Source organism: Choloepus didactylus, chromosome 13 (assembly GCF_015220235.1).
Source record: "Choloepus didactylus isolate mChoDid1 chromosome 13, mChoDid1.pri, whole genome shotgun sequence".
Classification (NCBI taxonomy): Eukaryota; Metazoa; Chordata; class Mammalia; order Pilosa; family Megalonychidae; genus Choloepus; species Choloepus didactylus.
Genome location: NC_051319.1, coordinates 38602746 through 38619828, shown reverse-complemented (window position 1 = coordinate 38619828; position 17083 = coordinate 38602746). Strand labels below are relative to the sequence as shown.

At 34.0% G+C, this 17083-nt stretch overlaps 1 pseudogene; it reads left to right on the top strand.

Annotated features, from left to right (window-relative positions):
* Positions 1-12792, top strand: part of LOC119507670 — a 55131-nt pseudogene extending 42339 nt beyond the window's left edge.
* The last annotated feature ends 4291 nt before the right edge of the window (positions 12793-17083 follow it).

Here is a 17083-nt window from a genome sequence, read left to right as displayed (position 1 = left end):
TCTCTTGTTGTTTTCAGGATTCTCTCTTTATCTTTGATGCTTGATAATCTGATTATTAAGTGTCTTGGCATAGGCCTATTCAGATCTATTCTGTTTGGGGTACACTGTGCTTCTGGGATCTGTAATTTTATGTCTTTCATAAGAGATGGGAAATTTTCATTGATTATTTCCTCTATTACTGCTTCTTCCCCTTTTCCCTTCTCCTCTCCTTCTGGGACACCCATGACAAGTGCATTCCTGAATTTTGTGTTGTCATTCATTTCCTGGAGATGTTGCTCATATTTTTCCATTCTTTTCTCTGTCTGTTCTTTTGTGTGTAGGCTTTCCAGTGTCTTGCTCTCCAGTTCTTGAGTATTTTCTTCTGCCTTTTGAGATCTGCTGTTGTATGTCTCCACTGTGTCTTTCATCTCTTCTGTTTTGCCTTTCATTTCCATAGATTCTGCCAGCTGTTTTTTCGAACTTCGATTTCTACCTTATGTACACCCAATGTTTTCATTATATGCTTCATTTCTTTTGCCATATCTTCCCTAAACATTTGAATTGATTTAGCATTAGTTGTTTAAATTCCTGTATCTCAGTTGAAGTGTAAGTTTGTTTCTTTGACTGGGCCATAACTTTGTTTTTCTTGCTGTAGGTTGTAGTTTTCTGTTGTCTAGGCATGTGGTTTCCTTGGTTACCCCAATCAGGTTTTCTCAGACCAGAACAGGCTCAGGTTTCAGAAGGAGGCAATAGTATCAGGTCTCCCTGAGGGTGTGTCTTAGAAGATTGATACACCTCTAAGGCCTCAAGCCACTGTGCTTTACTGCTCAGCAGGTGGTGCCTGTCAGCCTGTCACTCCAGACTGGTGTAAGGAGGTGTGGCACATAGCTGTTTTCCCCTAGGCTCTGGGTTCTGGTTCTGAATGAAAGGCAGATAGCAGAGTTTAGCTTCACCTCTTTTCTCTTAGGGAAGATACACCCCCTAGGGAGACATCATTTGCATTTGAATCGTCTCTCTGACTCTGCTATCTCCAACTTTGTCTGGGTGAGAGCACTGGGAGCTGAAAATGGCTGAGGCTTTCTCCACTGAGCCAAAAAAGGGACAGAAAGCCCCCCTTCAGGACCAGTCTGCAGCCACACTTAGTTTCACCTATTGCCCAGAGAGAGCACCTGGTCCTCTGGGTTCCCCGTCCCTCCCAGAGAGGTCCTCCAGCTCTCCAAGGTCAGTCATCACCAAAAGCCTCTGTTTGCTTGTTGGAGATTTGTAGCTTGTGTTGAGAAGTCAACATTTGTTAATTAAAACCTCAGTTGGAGCTGGGCTGAGGTATATTCACTTCTTTAGAGAGTGCTGCTCTCTAGCACAGCAAGGCTTTGCAGTTTGGGCTGCTGTGGGGGAGGGGCTCTTGGCTCAGATACACAGTTTTTACTTGCAGATTTTATGTTGTGATCTCGGGGATTCCTCCCAATCCAGGTTGGTGTATGATGTGTCGACAGTCACGTTTGTCCCCCAGCAGTTATTCCGGATTACTTACTAGTTGTTCCTGCTTGTTTATTAGTTGTTCCAGGAGACTAACTAGTTTCCACTCCTTTCTATGCTGCCATCTTCCAAAGTATTGTTTTTAATAAAAATAAATAAAAGTGTTTAGTACAGTATCTAACATGAACAAAGTGCTCAATAAAGCTATTATTTTAAAATATTACAATGCATACACACATACATATGCATATTTAGCCTCATAATAATATTTCAGGACATTCCATTTAGTACAGGATGGAGGGAGTTAAGAAGATAGTTTGTAGACATTGAAAGAAAGCAATGGTGGGATTGATACAGTAGGAACAGAATGTGGAAGGCATTATTAGCAAAAATAGAAGTGGGCCATGCCACAGAGTTAGAGATTAACATGTTGCAATTCTAAAAGAGCCAGGGAGTAGAGTACTATGATATTTTAGCTTAATGGATTAATTTAGATAGTTTTATGTGCAGTGATTTTCTGCATCATGACACTCTTGAATTTTTTACTTGGACTTAGCTGGAATGCCATGTAGTCTGTTTGATTATGTGCTTTTTCCTGAAAGAGAGATGAAATCATTCTCCACCTGCTGCAGCAATCAGATTTTTTGTTTCTTAAATGATTTTTGCCTAGTAATGTCTCCAAAAACATGTTACATAACTTTGCCCTTTTGCCTATCTCTAAAGTTAAAGAAAAGTTCACATTTCAGCTTTTTGCTTACCGTTATATTTGTTTTGTCTTCCTGAAACTCTCCTTAGACATTTCCTAGGGTTTTAGTGAAATTCACAACTTTGTGATGAGTAATATTTGTCAGAGTGAGAATCAAAACGGTAATGCTGAGTGTTAGAGATTTATAGTCTCATCAGAGATGATAGGTGATACTGAGAGGAGATGTAGGCAACATTTCAACAACCTCTGTGGAATTTTCTGTTTCCTTTGTGATAAGAAGAAAGCTGTTCTTTAGAATCATGGCTGTAGCCCATATTTCCCTCTCTAAACTTCAAGTTTAGGAATTTTAAGAGTTTGTTTTTCCCTGGTTTGCACTCTTGTGTTGCTTTAGTTGCAAAAGCCTTAAAGTTGAAAGCCAATTGAGAAGTATTGATTCAAACCAGGCTTAGAGAGAGCAGCTTAGGAAAAAACAATCATATGGTTGTATCTTACATCTTTGTCATAAAGCAGTTATTTTTTTTCTTTGAACCAATGAACTTTCTAAAACAGGTTTGAAATAGTTTTTAATATAGGCTTCAGAGACTGTTTTTACAAAATATAAGTACACTGTATTACACTGAATAGATTACTAATGATTACAGACAATATTTAAAATACAGTTTTAGAAATTTGCATTTCCTTTTTAAAATAAAAGTGGTTTGTAAAATGTATGGTGAGCAACTGTCCTGATTTGTCTTGGGCTGAGGGGTATCCCACATGGGGCTTTTAGTGCTCAAACTGAGATATTTCTGGAAAAACCTGGATGATTGGTTACCCTAACTGTATCAGACAACAATGCAGAGTCAAAAATTAGATAAACATCTCCTATGTGGCTGGCATATTCCACATAACCACACTTTAAATTTACCCATTGATAATTATTCAGATTCATAGACAGAATATACATTCTGACTACTTTCTGATTTTATTTCTGTAAAGAGCAATTGTTGTTGGAATGCCTATGGTCATACTTAAGTAAAACATACATGGGTGAAGGATATCACCATTTTGCATTAGTGAAAATATTCATAAAATGCTTTCTGCCTTAATTAAGGTGGGATCATAATTGAATTTTGAATCAGATTAAAAATAAAACTGATCAGTGCTGTAATATGAGACTGAGCAGATGGTGGGTCAGAAATACTGACAAAAGAAAACAGTAATAAGAAAAACATGCAATAGAAACCTATTCTTTTCCGTTTTATTCCTAAAACCTATTTCATTTCTAGAGTCCATTAAAATTTAAGGTGGCAATTTGGGAAAACCCAACACAATCAGATGCTAATCTAGGATAATTTGTTTTGGCTGGAATAATGATTGAACCAAACAATATTTGTAGGAAAATACTTTGATTATTTATGAGCATTTGCTAGTACATACTTTATGTACTGCATCAACTATATTAACAAGGAAAAAAAACATCAACAACAAAAGCATATGGTTAGGAAGTTATGAAAGTCATTTGGGACAGAGGTTTTTTTTTTGTTTTGTTTTAATTTAAAACTTTAAAAATCCCCCTTGACATTACCTTATTATCCAGCTATTACTCTATTGCTTTGCTTTCCACCACAGTAAAACTTCATATAAGTGTTGTCCAGATCTGCAATCTATACCTCTTCATGTATCAAATCTTCCCTATGTATATTCTTATTTATATTTCCAGCATTGAGTTTTCCAGTGCCTTCCAAATAATATAACAAACATAACAACAAAATGCTCATTTACATCTTAGCATCTTTATTTTGTTGTCAAGCTGGCATCATGAGCATAAAAAATCAGCATGTAATTTCTTAACTCCAAACTGTGCTTCAGTAAAAGGCATCAGCATCCACTTAACTGAAATCAAAATCCAAGAGGCATCACTGATTCCTTTCATTCCTTGTGCCTTATAATATTTCCTGGTACTTACTTAGTGCTCCAGAAATATTCATTAAATCTATTAATAAATATTTAATTATATTTAGAAAAAATTAAAAAGAGGAAAAAATAAGCACTTCCTTTGTGTAAGAAACTTTGCACATGTTACTTTACATGTCTTTCATAACATGAAACATTTGAACAGCATGATATAGTTTATAAAGCACATTTGCAAAACTTATTTACTCACTTGCTCATACTTATCGTATGAAAATATTAAAGATTGTAAACTCCTTGAAAGCAAGAACCACAGCTTCTCTATTCCTTTATTCATAGTACCTCATGCTTATCTCATGCTTAGCACAAAGATGTTAAATGAATGTTTCTGAAAGAGTGAAATGTCTCACTAAAAATATCTATTTCATGAAGAGTGGTCAGGAAACAATCACAGACCCTTTCATTTCAGATCCTTTTTAAAACTGACAATATTCACACACAATTAAGAAACATATGTCCTAAAAACAATTATTTATATTGAAAGGAATATTTATAACTTTTTTCATCTAATGCTTTTGTTTATCAGTTAGTTTCTGCTTCAGCTAGTTAGCTCAAGTTATATCCCATTCAGTGTGATGTAAAAACTTGGGGATTAGTTCATGATCTGCCAGTAACTAGTTATGCATCTTTCAACAAGGCACTTGCTCTGTCTTGCTTCTTCATAAGGAATTGCGTTCTGTTTTGCTAGAACTGCCATTATGCAAAATACAGGAAATGGATAGATTTTCATAAAAGGGACTGCTTAGGTTACAAATTAATAGTTCTAAGCATAGAAGTGTCCATACCAAGGCATCAGCAAGAAGATACCTTCACTGAATAATGGCCAATGGCATCTGACAGCTGGGAAGGCACATGACTGGCATCTGATGGTCCCTTACTCCCAGGTTGTGTTTAAAAATAGCTTTCTCCAAAATATTTCTGGGCATCTGTCTTAGCTCCTCTCTCTCAGCTCCTGTCTGTCCTTGCTTCTTTCTCTCAAGGTGTTTCTCTCTAAGCATCTGGGTGTCCTCTCAGCTTCTCCAGGCCAAACTCCGGGCTTCATCTCTTAGCTTAGCATCTCCAAACCTTCTTCCGTCTGCAACTCTAAGCATCTCTAAGCATCTACAGTTTCTGTGTGTCCTGACTTAGCATATCCCAGGGTGCTTTCATAGCTCTGCTTTCTGTGTGCACTCCCTTTAAAGGGCGCCAGCAAACTAATCAAGACCTACCCTGAACATGGGGGGTCAAATTTCCATTGAAACATTCAAGTAAGAGGTCCAACTCTAACCAAAAAGTTTAATAAGTTTGCCTCCATAAAATTGCATTAAAGAATATGGCTTTTCTTGGGGACATAATAGCTTGAAACTGGCACAAATGGGAAATTTGGTCTAGAGAATCTCAAAAGGTCCATTAGAGGTTAGATGATTTTTTTAAAAAATCAAGTGCTAATGCAAACAGAATTTCATATTTGATTCCTATCAGTCAATTTTATTGTCTTTGGTATGCAATTAAAAGCTACACCTTCAGAACTTGCTATGTATTATATCCACTCATGTCATTTATCTTAAGGAAGCCTATGAAGTAGAAAGTAATAAATCAGCTCAAATATTTCCTTACTAATGAAAATAAATCAATGTATATCGTAATTATTGTGGGTTTTATATTCTTTTATGATTATTTACAATTATCATGCCCATATGTTAAAACAATTTCAAAAGCTACATCATTCAAGTTGAGCTAAATGTGATTTAAATACGGAGGTCTTCTCTGACAGCCTTGTTAAAGCTGCCAATCCCCACACCCCCTTTCTCACATTATCCCAAATACAGTATCTCAGTTATTAATTGAGTGTTTTATTCCACCTTCCCTCCACTCTAGTCCTCACAAGAATATAAGGGACCTTGTCTGTATTCTACATCACTGTAACTCGAGAATCTATAAAAAACCTTGTCACTTAAAACTACATAAGAGATATTTGAAATAAAGAATAAATAAAAATTTATAAATATTGGTCAAGGCTGTGGAGAAGGTTGGTAAGAGGACTATATACCTAGCACAAGGTAAATTTTAATTGGATAATTTTGGAAAATTTATTACATAAGCAAAAACAAAACAAAACAAATCCCTTTCAGATGTGAGATCTGTAATTCAGAATGTGATTTTAAATGTATAATCTTACTTCTGATCAAACAAATTTATTCTCGAATTTAAAATAAGAATTTTTTTAAAGTTACAGTGACTCTATCTTAAATACTTCATGCTCCAAATTATAAATTCTTTAATCGGCCAATTTTACAACAACTATCCATAAAATGACAACATTTTCTGATAATTTACTCTCTTTTTAAGGTTTTATACCTTACAGAATCTTTTTCAGCAAGAATAATTAGAAAATTTAAATGACTTCTAAAATATATAATAGTTAAGAGAGGGGTAAGGATGGTAGTCTGAAAGAGGGGTTTGTACTTTCAAAGGTGCTGCGTATTCTCTCAGCAACCCATGAGTATCACTGTCATTTCACCTTCCATAATTATTTATTGCAATTTTCTGTGTACTTGTCTGTCTTCCCATTACACTGAAATCTCTTTCGAGCATCAGCCTGGTGCAAGTGTGTTTTCAGAATGAATGCCTTTTTATTTATTTGTAACAGTATGGGGAAGGAAGCAAGAGAAAGAGATGGGGAGAGGAAAAGAGCGAGCCTGGAAATGACAAGCAATGATTACCCTTGAAAATTTTGTGTGCAAGTGTTTTGCAGTATTCTACTCTGGTGACATCCTTTTATGGGTAGCATAACACTGAGCTTTGTGTCTCTCTCCCTTGTGTCTTCTAAGTCCCAAATGCAGCTCATAATTCTTTGCTTAGAGTAATGTGTGTATGTGTGTGTGTCTATATCTATGTCTATATCAACCATATCTATCTATCTTTATATCTTACTATCTACCATCTGCCTATTTGTTTTAGTTTGCTAAAGCTGACAAAATGCAACAAACCAGAAATGGGTTTATTTTTAACGAGGATTTATTAACTTACAAGTTTACACACTCAGGCCATTAAAATGTCCAAATCAAGGCATCAAAAAGATGATACTTTTTCCCTGAAGATCAGCTACCTGAGATCCTCAGCTCCTCTGTCACTTAGCCAGGCACATGGTGATGTCTTCTGGTCTCCTTTCTCTCCTGGGTTCTGTTGCTTCCAGTTTCTGACTTCAGTGGCTTCCTCTCTGTTTTCTGTGGTTTCTCTCTGTTTCCTTTATGTCCTCTCTAAGCTTCTCTGGCTTCTCTCTCTGAGCTTCTTTGGGACTTTTTCTGTTTCTTCTCTCTGATTTCTATCCTCTTCTAAAAGACTCCAGTAAGAGGATTCAGACTCACCCTGAATTATGAGGGTCACATCTCAACTTAAGTTAAGATCCTACTCACCAAAAGATCCTACCTACAATGGGTCCACATCCACAGGAATGGATTAGCTTTAAGAATATGATCTTCTCTAGGGTACATATAGCTTCAAACCATCACAGTATCTATCTAGCCATCTATATCCCTCCTCTTGTTTAATCCCTTGCTTTCAACTAGATTTTTAAAGATGTGGGAGCATTATGAGTAAGTAATCACAGACTCAAAATACTTTCCTTCACATATTTATTTAAGTTAGAAAAATAAACTTGTACTAATTCATTCTGTTAGTGGTTTGACAAAGTATTGCCTTTACTCCATATTAGCATTCTTATTATCTGAGTTTAATTGAAAAATTACAACTTATGAAATCAATTATTTATTTCATTTTTAAATTATTCCAAAAAGTACATGTGATTCCTTTAACCAGCAAAGATTCTGCTTTCTAGTATTTTCACTATAGAATTTCCATGCCAAAATTCACCATAGTTTAGCTTACAAAGAGCAAGACAAACAATGTTATCAATCCACCAGCAACCAATTAACAAGGAACCTGGATGCTTTTACTTATTTGACTAATTTACTAAATCTGCTTTTGGCTATAATAGTATCAACGTTTTCTCAGTACTTCATTTTCCCTCACATTAATATGCTTTTTCACCCCTAAAAGGCCAAGTTTCTTCAAAAAGCAGGATAATGTCTCCACTTTCTCACCTTATAGCTCTTCGGTATTTTTCAGCAATGTCGGTCACCCACCATCCTAATGTAAATATTTTGCAAACATAACAATGTCCTTCATATCACAAAATCCAATGGAACCTGTTCTCTCTCGTTCATTTTTTATTATTCATCATTACTTTTCTTGGAAACCTATTTTGCCTACATGAAATCCCAGTTTCCTTTCCTCACCATGTCATTTCCTGGTCCGCTTTTTGATGCTTGCCTCTTAAACTTCAGACCTCTGTTCTCTGATTTCTATTTTCTTTACACTTTATATTATCTTCTGAATGTATATACACCATTTTCTTTCATCTTCCACTTTTAATTCTACACATAATACATGCAAGTGACTTTTCCTGAGTTTCAAATCGTCATATTTTCCTGTCCAGTGCACATCTACAAATGGCTATACTACAGAAATTTCAAACTAAATGTAAACAAAAATAAACTTATTACCCCCAAACCATTCTACTTTATAATATATTCAGGTTGCTTTTATTAAACTCACATTGTCATCCAAGCTTACTTAGGATTTTCTTTCTGTTGCACTCTGCAATTCATTTTTTTCCTCATAAGAATTGCTAAGATATAATACATAGTTCAAATCTCCATTATATTTCACTTGAATGTTATAATCTCATAATTATCCTCTTTGCATCTGCACTTTAATCCATCTTTTCAAGTCTCAAAAAGACAAGTCTTATTATTTGACCACTTAAAAAAAAATCTTGTCTTCCTTAATTTTGAACCCAAAAATAATTTCTTCAGTCTAGTAGTAAAGAGTCTCTCAATTTGACTATTTGTTCATTCTCATTTTCTTGTGTATCAACCACTCCATACTGTGCTATAGAAAGATAAAACACACATTCTCCTATGTTGTTTCTAACGTATATTTTGATTAATATGCTCTTTCTTCTTTCTGAAATGCCATAATTTCCAATGCCTTGCAAAACAACCAAACTCTTCTCAAAAAAATAAAGGCACTTGTACCTTGGTTAAGTATTCCTTAACCTTTCCACATGGCATAAATTATACTCCTTTTTATATCACTAAATTTAAGTTCTGATTTCATTAATTCTAGCCTGGCACTCTGTTGCCTCCCTAAGTATGCCAAGATATTCAAGTTCAGAATGTGGTCTTATTTATATTAGTGTTTCTATCATCTGACATACAGAGTTTTTGTTGAAGGAATGAATTAATGAATGAATTAGCATGTATCAGCTATTCAACATTTTGCTAGCATCTTTTCAATACACATATTAATTGGAAAGTCCTGCTTTCAATGTTTTTAAATTTAGATCTAGCTTGGGGTTCACTGAGCATTCTGGAACTATAGGTTCTTCTTCTTATTTTCTTTTTAAATAGTATTTGGAAAAAATTTGGCCAATATTACTTCAAATATTTTTGCAATGAACTATAAGTCATGGCAATAGAAATCATACAAATTGGTGCACAGAGAGAAAAAACAATAGGAAAATAATGATTTGTCTGAAACCTTATCAAGAGGTCTAGTACACCAGTAACTGAAGGATAGGAAAAAGATAATGGGAAAGAAAATTATTACTATAAAAATACAACTGCAGACTTGAAAAATAACAAAACAGAAATTTGAAAAATAGCAAATATTATAATAAAGAGTAAAAAAAGCTATGTAATTATTTGGCAACAGTCTAATACAGCAGAATAATCAGTGTCTTGGAAGAGAGATCAGAGCAAATTATTCAGGAAAAAAAAAGCATAAAAATGAAAAAGAAAATATGAAATCATGATTTTATTTACTGCCAAACTGTCTTTCAAATATTAAGGCTAAAAATAAAAAACAGTTTTGAGATACCTAAAAATAGAAAATTTTGTGCTCATGAGCCTTTCCATTGAAATTGAACTATCAGTATAAAGTTCAACTTTCAAAATATATATAACAAAGTTATATGAGGGTATAATGCTAATATAAAAGTATTATATATCTTGTAAATGTATACAATTGACATAAAAACAAGAATGGAAGAAAGAAGAAAGTAAAATGAAATTATTTTAATTGCTTGTTGTATAAGCAATAAAAGTGAAGTAAATTTAAGTAATCAAAACTAAATTAGATACAAAGTGGTTAATGAGAAAGCAAGCACCTACAGGTGATATATGAAGCCATAACTACAAAGGATAAGCTTTTCTAGCTACCAAAAATTTTAATTAAATAACAAAGAATACACATCTGATAAAGAAAAGAATATAGAAAATATAACAAAATGTACATAATCATGAAATATTATGACTGAGTGCAGACCAAATTTATCAGTAATAACAATAAAAGAGAATTAGCATAACTCTATTAAAGAAAAATATCTTCATTTTCACTCTAAAAATATGACCCAAATACATGTTAGTTGATGCAGAGAGGTCAAAGCAGAGTAGAGAAATCAACCTTAATATCAAAGAAAAAATCATTAAACATGACAAAGTTTCCATAGTTCACAATGAAGATAGAGCCTTTATAAATATTTATGTGCCAGTAGCCCAGAAATCACCTTTCTGAAGCAAAAGCGATAGGACATGCAAGGATACATAGATACAACCATACCAATAATAGGATACTTTATTACAGCATTATTAATAAAAATTAAGTGTAGAGATAAAATTCCTAAATAACACAATTCAATATATTGATCTTGTATAGTTTGAGCTCTCTACTCTGATAATACAGAATAAACATTATTCTCAAGCACCCAGGGAATATTTACAGAAACTGATCAGATATTATGTCACAAAGAAAACATCAGCTATTTCCATAAAGTAAAATATTACAAAAAAACTACTTAAATTACCAAGGAACAGAACTGTAAAATACTGACTAAAATGAAATAAACTGACAAACCAAACAACTCAGAAATGTCATTACACCTGCAAATTAAAAAATAAATAAAGAAATAAAAGCAAACACACATAAAAAACAAAGAAAAACATTCCATAAAATGTCTCTTGGATGAAAGGAGAAATACAACTAAAATGATAGAATTAAAAGTAATAATGAGAATGAAAACCTAAGATATCAGCATATATCGGATACTTATAAAGCAATGATCAGAGGAAAATTCATAGCACAATATACTATGATAATGTATCTGAGGAAAATATAATCTTACGGCTATCTGCATAATACTGAAAAAGCCTTAAACAAAAATGAACACCCATTTCCAATTAATACAGCTAAAAAATAGGAACTGAGTAATACCTTCTCAACATGAAAAAAATGTATACGTATTACTCCTAAATGTTAATGGGGAGAGAGGTTTCCACTACGATCAGGAAGTAAGGTTGATCTGCCTACTATCTCCAATACTATTTAATGATGCAGTAGTATTAGCAAATGCAATTGAACAAAAGAAATTGGATAGAAACATAAAAATGGTTAAAGAAATAAAGTTGTCTATATTTGCAGACGATTTTAGCATATATCTGGAAAACCCTAAGGAATCAATAATAATAACACAAGCAATAAAATAATTTAGTAATATAGCAGGTTATAAAATTAGCATGTGAGAATCAGTAGCTGTCATATACAAAAACAACAGTAAGTCAGAGGTCATTATGGTAAAGACAACCTCATTTATAATAGAAACAAAGACACTTAAATACTTGCAAATAAACTTAAGAAATATTCAAAACCCATGTGAGGAAGACTCCTGAAAGATGCAAAAATAGATATGAGAAAATAGGAAGGCATTCCTTAGTCTTAGGATAACCCAACATTATAAAGGTAATGGTTCTCTCGAAATTAATTTTTAAATTTAACTCAATCTTGATAACTGGCATACAGATATGCCAAGGGATTTTTTAATGGCGTTAGACAAACTGATATAAAATTTCATATTGGAAAACAATCAGGGAAAAATAGAAAAGCACTCAAAAAGAAAAGTTATGTGGAGGGATTTGCACTCCCAAGTATTAAAACATACTATAAAGTCTCTATACTTAAACAGTTAAGTAGTGGTACATAAGGAGAAATATAGAGCATTGGATTAAAAAACAAAGCTCCATCTACCTGCTTACGGCTGCCACCGGTTGCGCCCGCCTCCTCCGCGTCGCCACCTCTGCTCTCAGCAGCGCCTCCCGTCGGTGGCTGCTCCTCATCCGAGCTCGCGTGGGAGCCTGCGGGCTCCTGGGGACCCAGAGGCCCGGCGGGAGGGCGAAGGCGAGCCAGTCGCTGAGCGTGTCGGCGCCGGCGTGGAGCAGAAGATAAAACAACAATCCAATATATAAACCGTGACGGTGAAACATTAACAACCAAAGGAAAAATTGGTGACTCTCTCCTTGATGTTGTGGTTGAAAATAATCTAGATATTGATGGTTTTGGTGCATGTGAGGGAACTTTAGCCTGCTCTACCTGTCACTTTGTCTTTGAAGAGCACATATTTGAGAATTTACAAGCAATCACTGATGAGGAGAATGACATGCTGGATCTAGCCTATGGACTAACAGACACATCACGGTTGGTCTGCCAAATCTGTTTGACACTCTATGGACAATATGACTGTTCCAGTACCTGACACAGCGATTGATGCCAGACAATCCATTGATAAGGGCAAGAACTCCTAAGCTAGAATAAATAGGAATATTTTAATGAAATTTTACCTATTTTTATAATTATTTCTTAAAGTAATTAAATGAGATGGATATATATTTCATATATGATGTAGGTGCAATCTCAAATTATTTTGGCAAAAAATGTACTTTTTCAACAAGTTTTTCTGGGACCACTAGGTAGCCATTGATAAAAGATAAATTTATATCTATATCTCACAGAATATATAGAATAAAGTACAAATGAATTAAGGTTCTAATGTAAAAAGAAAAAAAAAAAAACCACACAATTGAACCATATAAGAACAATAATAAATCATGGGTGAGGTTTTATTTAACATTGGCATAGGACAAGGATTTCTAGTACTCAAAATACAGGGGAAATACAATAAAAGATCGATATATTTGAATGCATTTTATAAAGTTGCATTGCAAATAACATCATAAGCAAAAGTTTAAAAATGACTGAAAATTGGAGAAAATAAAATTGCAATATTTTTCGTGAAGACTTCATATCCCTAATATATAAGAAATTCTTAAAAATGAATATCATCTGCTTAATATGTAAGCAAGATTTAAAAATTGAAAAAGACTTGATAGAAAAGTGGATAAAAATTGGGAACAGAATATTTACCAAAAAAAGAGCTATAGAAATAGCTCTTCGAATTAAAAATCTCTCTCATTTATCAGTTTGAAGAAAATTTAAAAGTATGACAATTATGAGGCCATAAGGAAATAGACATATTTCACAATGCTGGTGGGAATGTAAATTGGTAGAACCCTTTTGGAGTGATTTGTTGGTAACCTGCTAAATTGTATGTGCCCTTACCTGAAGAAACTATATATGTAATTCCACTTGCATAATTCTTACTGTTAGAACAGTGGTAAAGTTTCATGTTTCACATACTATCCTCATTTATAAATCATTAAAATGAAAGAGAAGGGAAGATTGTGGTGTGATCTCATATCTCTACATTTCATCAGCTACTTCAGATCACTGGGAGCTGCTCTGAGGGTGGTCATTGTTCTAAACCTCACTGGGCAAAGGCAGCAGAGGACTCTTAAAGACAATAACCTTCCTCAAGACCACTGAAAATAATTAAAGGACCACATTAACTGACCAAGTTCCAGAATCAAGAAAACAGTTTCAAAAGCCATGGAAGAAGCTCCCTTGCTGTTCCCTCCATTTCCCATCTACAATACTGGGTGGAGCCAGCTTGCACTTACATTATGGTCCCCTGGCTCCATTCCAGAGGGAGCAGAGTGAACCCTGTATGCATACAGGAGAGAAGAATGAAGTAATTTCAACTTGTTAACATGGGTTTGGTAACAATAAAATATTTGCCTGATATTTGATTGGTTCTTGCTACCAACTCCATATCTGAAAGAGATCCCAGATCAGCAGATAAATGTCTTACATAGCAGAGTATTCGGCTGAAAGCATAGATATGGTAGTTAGCGTATTTCTCACAATTATAGGGCTTAGTTTTTTGTGGTGTTTCCATTTCTGTGTAAAGATTGAAAAACTATTACAGTGCACCAAAATATGGTATTACAAACAATGGTGGCCATAAAATTCATGTAAAGTGTAAACTATCCAATTTAGCTATGATTTCATTTTTTAAGTGTACTGGGTCTTAGGTGAGTATGTTGTAAATTTAGCATTATTCTGTTTGTAACTGACAAGTAATACATTTAGGTACTGTGGTTATGTGAAGGTATATGTACCCCAGAAAATCATGTTCTTAAAGGTAATCCATTCTGTGAGTGTAAACCTTTGTAGTAAGGTTTTTGATTAGGTTACTTCAGTTAAGGCATGGCCTAAGGTGGGTCTTAATCTCTTATTCGAGGCCTTTATAAACAGGATGAATATGAAGGGAGAGAGAACACCACAGAAACAAGAAGCCAAAAGCAACAAAATCTAGAAGAGAAGGGGGAGACCAGCAGAAGCCATGTGCCTTGCCATGAGACAGAGGAATCCAGGATCACTGGCAGCCAGTTTTCAGGAAGAAAGTATTATCTTGGTGATGACTTGACTTGGACATTTTTTTCAGCCTCAAAACAAACTGTAAGATTGTAAACTGATAAATTCCCATTATTAAAGCCAATGCATTTCATGGTATCTGCATTGAACAGCTTAGCAAACTAAAATGGGTACCATACTGACAATTATTATAATCCTTTGATTACACAGGGCAATAAACCCAAAGCATATATAAGAAGAAAATCTGTCAATAAACTGCTAATTTTTATATAGTTGGTTAAGACCTTACTTTCTTACCCTGACATATGCTGTGAACTTGTAAAATGATTAAGGCATCTTTTATAATAATTTAAGACAAATCATGAGTTTTAATGTTCTAGAAGATTTTATTCCAATTTGATTAACAAGTGTCCTTTTCAGATTATTTTTAAACAATTTTTCCAGAAAATTCTCTTAAAATAATACACATACACACATGGAAAGTACTTATGTCTCTATTCTAGTCCTATCCTGGGTCTGCATGTTCTAGATTTCACCTACACTCAAGGTATTCTCATGCAGTAAATCTAAGACATTTTTTCTCCCAATTGGTTAATGAATATTTTTTCTTTAATCTGCTATGAATAATATTTGTTGAATTTTGTTACCAATTTCCTATCTGATAGGCCCATTAAAAACTGACTTGCTCTCTTACATTGCTTCATAAATAAAAAAGTAATAATCAAAATAAATAGACAAAATTTATATATTCAAATATGAATTGAGTGCCTGATACGTGCCAGTCACTCCTGTAGCTTTGGGATGTCACTGGAGGTGGGGTGAGGTGGGGTGAGTTGGGGGAGCCATAATGATATTAGGTGACATCCCACCTCTACAGGACATCATATTGCAGATGTATTACATCCTATATCTTACATATGCAGCTCACATCATGGTCTTTTATATCAATGTCATTGAACAAGGGATGTACATAAAAATTTCCTTTAGCTCTTTTAAAAAGTAAATTCTTGAAGGCCCAGATCGGAGCTGCATAATCATAAATTCTGTGGGTATGAATCCCAAAAATAATTTATTTAAGGAGCTCTGATTTTATTATGGCTCCGTTTATAATTTTAATTTCTTGTGTACTTCCTAAAGATTATGAATGAGTTTTTAATGGAATTTAGAATTACGAACTCTAATGCACCTTGTGTATTTTGGAAATTAAGTATGTAGTGTTGCATTACTGACCAATTGCTTCATATATGCTGGAGTCTCTTTACCCATTTAGACTGCTAGTGTCTTGCAGAAGAGCCAATGGTTTATATTAAAATAGAAACACTGAAATATCTAACAAAAGTTGCATGTTCAATATTCTTTTAATAACTTTTCTTGATTGAGTGATGCAATCTACTTGATAACTAATTATACTCAACCTCCTACTTCTCTATCCAATTTCCCTAGCTCCTCCAACTTTACACTCTTAGGTGTAGAGTATAGAGACTCTTAAAAAAACAGTAAGTACTGGCTCAGTAATTAGTGGGATTTTGGGCAGACGTTCATGGGGAAGATGGCAATAGCTATTAGTCATCCCTCCCAAAATATTTGCATAGTTAATATCTAGTGATTTGTTGGTCCTGCACTGAAAAAAATGAAATTATGGTTTTATCACTATGGGATAAATATAGTATTTTTAATACTAGTGAGTTAACAGCAAATCAATCCAGCTCTAAAAAGTATTTTTATGGTTTTGAAGAGCTCTCTCATCACAAATGATTGGACAGGCAGAAAAGTATGTTGATTCTCATTCCTTTGTAGTTGCTATTACAAAATCACTTTCAATAATATTAATACTAATAAACAACAATTTTAGGTTCAAGTATTTAATAGTCTATCATATGTCAGGACTTGTACTAAATTCTTTACATGTCAGGCACATTGTATACTGACAATATGTGGTAGGTAGTATTATAGCTTTTATTTTACGAGAATTTGCTCATATGTGATAGTGGCATGAATTTTATAAGAGAAATTGATCATAAAACATAGATTCTACTCATTCAACAAGCATGTACTATACTCTTCTAAGTAAAATAGAGTTAAAATAATTATAAGCACTTGAGACAACCTCCGAATATGGGCAGTACCCTTATCTCTCAAATTAACTAGTGATTGCATCAGCAACAATAAATACATGTCATAAAAGAAAAACAGAATGTTGATCTATGTAGTCGAATTTGGGTCATGTTTTGTATCAGGCATTTGGAGAAGCAATGAGAAAACTCAGAATCAAGATGTTGAAAACAAGTTAAGGAAAATCAATATAAAAATTTACAGATAAAG